The sequence below is a fragment of the Salvelinus fontinalis genome, chromosome 23, assembly GCF_029448725.1.
Source record: "Salvelinus fontinalis isolate EN_2023a chromosome 23, ASM2944872v1, whole genome shotgun sequence".
In the NCBI taxonomy this organism is placed as follows: domain Eukaryota; kingdom Metazoa; phylum Chordata; class Actinopteri; order Salmoniformes; family Salmonidae; genus Salvelinus; species Salvelinus fontinalis.
This window is the reverse complement of record NC_074687.1, coordinates 3,837,330-3,842,787: the sequence shown is the minus strand read 5'-3', so window position 1 is coordinate 3,842,787 and position 5,458 is coordinate 3,837,330. Positions and strand designations below refer to the sequence as shown.

The window sequence follows — 5,458 nt, the reverse complement described above, 5'->3', positions numbered from 1 at the left end:
CTTAGACTTTTGAAGGAGATGGTGCCTTTTAAGACAGGACAGGGAGGATGAAGGAATGGATTTTGTTTTGTGATGGAGGTTGGGAGAGTGATGGGGAAAAGAGGCCTCATGCTTTTTGAGGACAGAAAGTGGTGGGACGAATTGCTGAGAATGGGGTGGGGGTTGAGAGACAGGTAGAGTAGGGTGTTCTACAGGGGTGGAGGTACTTATGTTGGAGATGGAGAGGCTGAGAGAATGGGTCAGGGTTTGGGGGAGGCTAACTCAGACACATGCTTAGACAGCCAAACACCCCTCTCCAGGAATGGCGAGATGGTAAGGAAGAGAGAGTGTCCCAGCTAGGAGGGCCTGGCTCTGGCTGCATTGTATACCAGACACCCTGCAGAGACTGTCACTACCAGCTGGACTAGAGCATCTCTCATCCTGTCCTAATCTATTCCCCTTCTGTCCTCCCCCTTTCCCCCTTTCCCCCTTTCCTCACCTCCCCTTGTGTGCCTTCTCCTCCCTGTCTCCCTGTCTACTGTGGCTCAGTTGGTAGAGCATGGCGCTTGCAGCGCCAGGGTTGTGGGTTCATTCCCCACGGGGGGACCAGGATGAATATGTATGAACTTTCCAATTTGTAATTCGCTCTGGATAAGAGCGTCTGCTAAATGACATAAATGTAAATGTACTGTCCATCGCTTCTGTCTCTCTTTCTATTATATGCTCCCCTGTCTCTCTCTCTCTTTCTATTATATGCTCCCCTGTCTCTCTATCTCTATTATATGCTCCCTTGTCTCTTTGTCTCTCATCTCATCTCCTCTCCTTTCTTTCTTGCTCTTTGTCTCCACCTCCCCTCTCGTTTCCCCTCTCCTCTCTTCTCCTCTCCTTCCCCATCTTTCCCCCTCACCTTTCCTCTTGTCTCCTCTCCTCTCTTCTCCTCTCCTCTCTCCACCTCCCCTCTTTTTTCCATCTCCACTCCTCTCTTCTCCTCTCCTCACCTCTCTTCTGGTCCCCTCTCTCTCTTTTCCCTCTCCTCTTCTCTCTTCACCTTTTCTCTCCTCTCTTCTCCTCTCTTTTCCCCACTCACATCTCCTCTCTTCTCCTCCCCTTTCCTTTTCCCCTCTCCTCTCTTCTCCTTTCCTCTCTTCTCTTCTCCTCCTCTCTCCTTTCCCCTCTCCTCTCTCACCTCCCCTCTCTTTTTCCCCTCTCTTCTCCTCTCTCAACCTCCCCTCTCTTTTCCCCCTCTCCTCCCCTTTCTTTTTCCCCTCTCCTCCCCTCTCTTTTTCCTCTCCTCTCCTCTCCTCTCCTCTCCTCTCCTCTCCTCTCCTCTCCTCTCTCACCCCCTCTCTTTTCCCCCTCTCCTCTCTCTCCCTCCCCTCTCTTTTTCCCCTCTCCTACCCTCTCTCCTCCTTCTCTCTCCTCCAGTATCCCTGGCCAACCTACATCCTCATTGGCCTATGTGTTTGTGGTGAACAGTAGCGCAGTGTATCATTTGAGATTCTGACACACACACATATGTAGGAGCTATAGAACTCTGATATAACTGATGTATTGTCTATGTGTAGGAGAATGTATCATTAGGCTTTATGAGTCATTGTCAGTGGGAACAGGCTTTAACATGCTCTAAGCCTCATTGCCTGGGACATACAAATCATTAAAATCCAGACGGAAAATATTTACCCAAGAAGCCACCTAATATCACACAGTCAAACTCTTCAGTCATTTAGTAAAATCACCATAAACATGGTTCCAAAGTCTGTCCTGACTACTCTGCTCTCCCAGGCCTAACCAAGCAATTCCTTTCACTGATCAAGTACTAGCTGAGGTTCAACATCAAACAACCCTATAGGGGAAAGTGTGGTAAGTTTAGCCAATGGGGTAAGTTGAGTCACCCTTGTTTCTAGGAAATCATTCACAAAATTAATAATTTGACCAAATATTTAGGAAGAGGTCATAATTTCATGGAGTCCGTGAGGGAAGAAGCCACATTGGAAAAGTGGTTAGGTAAAAGAAAACGGATTTTCACCAAGTCAAATTCATTTGTGTTAGAGGTTTCATGATGCTTGTGTCTAAACCAAAGTATATCAGTTTAAGAGTGTTCCATACATCATTTGGATTCTCTATCAGCTTCAATATGAGGACCTAAACCTAGCATGTAAGTGCATCATTGTAGCTGCGTGGGCTAATATAGTCTAAATGTTTGCCTTGGGCCTTGGGCCAATGGCCTTCTGGTACGTTAAGCCAATGGTTGAGCCAATAGCAAGTTGAGCAAATTGAAGTGTTTTCTTCCCAGGCGTAATGCAAGGCATTAATGCTGGGATATGAGGTAACAACAGGGCCTGGCCTACTGTATGTTAAAAGTTTTTTTTAAAGTACAAAGTGTTTGTTACTGTATAAAAGACAAAAAAAGCGATTGTGATTGTATTGAATTGTGTTTGGGTAATGAAGATAGTCATGGTTTTAAAAATGTAGTGATAATATTTCATTCAGTACAGAAAGGCGGCTTAACTTACCCTGTTCCATGACTCAACTTACCCCATACCCAGGTAAGTTGTGCCAAGAGACCACTTTTTTTGGACAAGCTATGTTTTCAAAACTGTAACGTTTACATGAATTTAGATTATTTACTGGGAAACACAACATCCTGAAATATATGTAGATATATTTGTTAGAAAGAATACATTTCCCTTGAAGAAGTGATGCTAAAAGTAAAAAATATCTTAACTTACCCCTCTCTCCTGCATCCTTCAGCTCTTAACTAGTTAAATGTAAATACATGTAATCTACATAACAATAACTAGTAATGCTGCATACTCCAAGAAGGTTCAAATCTCACCTTTCTGATATTTTTAAAAATACATTTCTGAGGTTTAGTCACTTTTGACGACACAAGCTCAAGTACACAGTACAAATGTGATACAAATGTGAAAATATCAAATATTTGATATGGTGTATTTCTTATTCAACAAAACTGTATGAATAAGGCTTGAAACGACTTATATGCTTTCTAAATATAGTATAATCAAATTATAAAACGACTAACTATACAATTTCACCTTCCTCATAACTGTAAAATACATATTTGTATGTTTAGTGTTAGAGAAAATGTGTATATTTTCTAAAGGTCTCTCTTGATCAAAACGTCTGCTCCCATCGCTGTGAACGTCTCAGAGCTTTAGCTTGGCTTCCTGGACTTGTTAGGAACTCACCTTTCATCTCATATTAATCTTGTCTGTCTATGACACACAGAACGGGTTTTTTCTTTCAAATCTATGAATTGTTTTAGATTTATGGCTATAAATCGACCTCTGAATGTGCTACAGTGATGAAACCACTCCCTCCTGCTGCGCTACGGTGTATAGTTTGCAGGCATGTGCTTTGTCAGTGGCAGTGACTTAGGATTCAGACAGGAGTTGATGGACAGTTTCAGGTGGTTCTAGATTTCACATCCTAGGTAACACAGGCTCAGATACTACCGGGTCTGTGGGAACCAGGGCTATCGCACAGTGCAAGCCATTTCGATCTACGGTGTCCACAGATCGATTTATAATAAAAAATGTCGGTTAGAACCGGTACCAGAACCACGAAGGTCCGCTAAACAGGGGACTTTACATCTAAGAGGTTTTAAGGAGTTCAGTTTTGCATAGATCCCAATCTAAAAAGATGACTATCCTTCTATCCTTTCCTTCATCTGCACTGATGTGAAACACAGTCTTAGATCAGTCAGTGTTGATAAAGAAAGATATGTAGAGAGAGGAGGGACTTGAGACTATTGAGATACACCCCTAATGGCTGTTTTTAGACCAAGAGCACACTCAGGGGACTCAGACATAAACCTGACACACAACCAGGAAAGAACCCAGGACAAAGAAGCTCTTGTTACCCTGACAACAAGGAAACTGTACTCCCACACTGTCAGACAGTATGAGAAAGTGACCTTTAATGATGAGGAGGAGCAGGAAGAGGATGACGAGGAAGAGGATGAGGAGGAAGAGGAGGATGAGGATAAACATGAGTAATAGGAGGAGAAGGAGGAGGAAAAGTATGATGAAGATGAGGAGGAGGAAGATGAGGAAGAGAAAGACCTTGATCTTCATAACTATGCTGATCTGAGTCTGACTCACGGTCACACACACACACACACACACACACACACACACACACACACCACACACACACACACACACACACACACACACACACACACACACACACACACACACACACACACACACACACACACACACACACACACACACACACACACTACTGGTCAGGGAGAATTCAGTAAAGTTGAAGCTATAAATGATTGCTTAGTAGACTTATGTCGTATGTTAACGCCTGGATAGTGACAGAGATAGCCTTGCCCTGCTTAGGTCAATGCCTTTAATCAGTTTGCACTCATCACACCAACACACACACTCATACAATAAACAGTTAAAAGATCAAGCAGATCAAAGCTGAGGCTCTCTAGAAGCATAGTGTTTTTGAGCATGTCGTCCATGCAGTGACACAGACCACAGTTAATAAACACACGCAAAACCACTCACTGCCCTTGCTGTAGGCCTAAGTGATGCTGTTCTTTGTAAAACTGATCGCCTTTGGTCTAAGACTATAGGCTATAGGATGCAGACATGAAGAAAATACAGAACCTATTATTGGAAAAATATAGGCTAGTATGTGAATCAATCATCCAATTAGTATCATTCTATTAGTCTCAATGAGCGTGTTATTGGCTATGATGCTCCGACAATAACACAGATTGCGTCATGATGAAATCTGCTATCCTGCTCTCATTCAATGGGAACCAGTTTTTGGTAGCGCCAGTTTATATGAGCAGTCCCGTTACGCCTACACATTCCCATAACCCAATATAAAGACAGCGAACACAAAACAAGCGAAAACTCGGCTACAACGGGATTGTCATGTCATGCAAACATAAATTCTCTACTTGGCATCACAGAATAGCGATTCAACTCAGCAGTGTTTATTGTGGGTTGTCAATATACGCCTATGCAAACCCATCCTTTTCTTCAAAAAATATGTTATTTTTCAGAGATAAAAACATATGCATTTAAATATACTTACTTCAAGAGACGGGCAATGGCTCCCTATTGAAACGGTAGGTCTATGTGTGCTGTTTATTTGATAGCCTAGTGATGATCATCTCAGTTCCTCCTTGAATTGACGGAGTCTGCAGCGATACAGGACCAATGATTTATATATACACTAGATGTATTTAAGAGGCGCTGGGTTGATGACTCCTTGCCTCCATATTGGAACTGCCCACCTTGAAAAAATATTTTGGAAGCTATGAAAATGTTTTTATTTATGTCTACATTTGTTTTACCACATGTATTATATCACAGACACCTTAATGTATACTTTTAAATTATACTATGTGAACTAAACATAAAATATATATTTATACAGTACCAGTCAGAAGTTTGGACACCCCAACTGATTCATGGGTTTTTCT

General features: G+C 42.3%; 1 protein-coding gene across 5 annotated transcripts in view; it reads right to left on the bottom strand.

Annotated features, from left to right (window-relative positions):
- LOC129820732 (inositol polyphosphate-4-phosphatase type I A-like) overlaps nucleotides 1-5,191 on the bottom strand; it is a 51,260-nt gene extending 46,069 nt beyond the window's left edge. For all 5 annotated transcript variants that reach the window (XM_055877642.1, XM_055877646.1, XM_055877643.1 and 2 more), the window contains exon 1: nucleotides 5,068-5,191. The gene's annotated coding sequence lies outside the window, so the exon portion shown is untranslated. The remainder of the gene's footprint in view (nucleotides 1-5,067) is intronic.
- Between the last annotated feature and the right edge of the window lie 267 nt (nucleotides 5,192-5,458).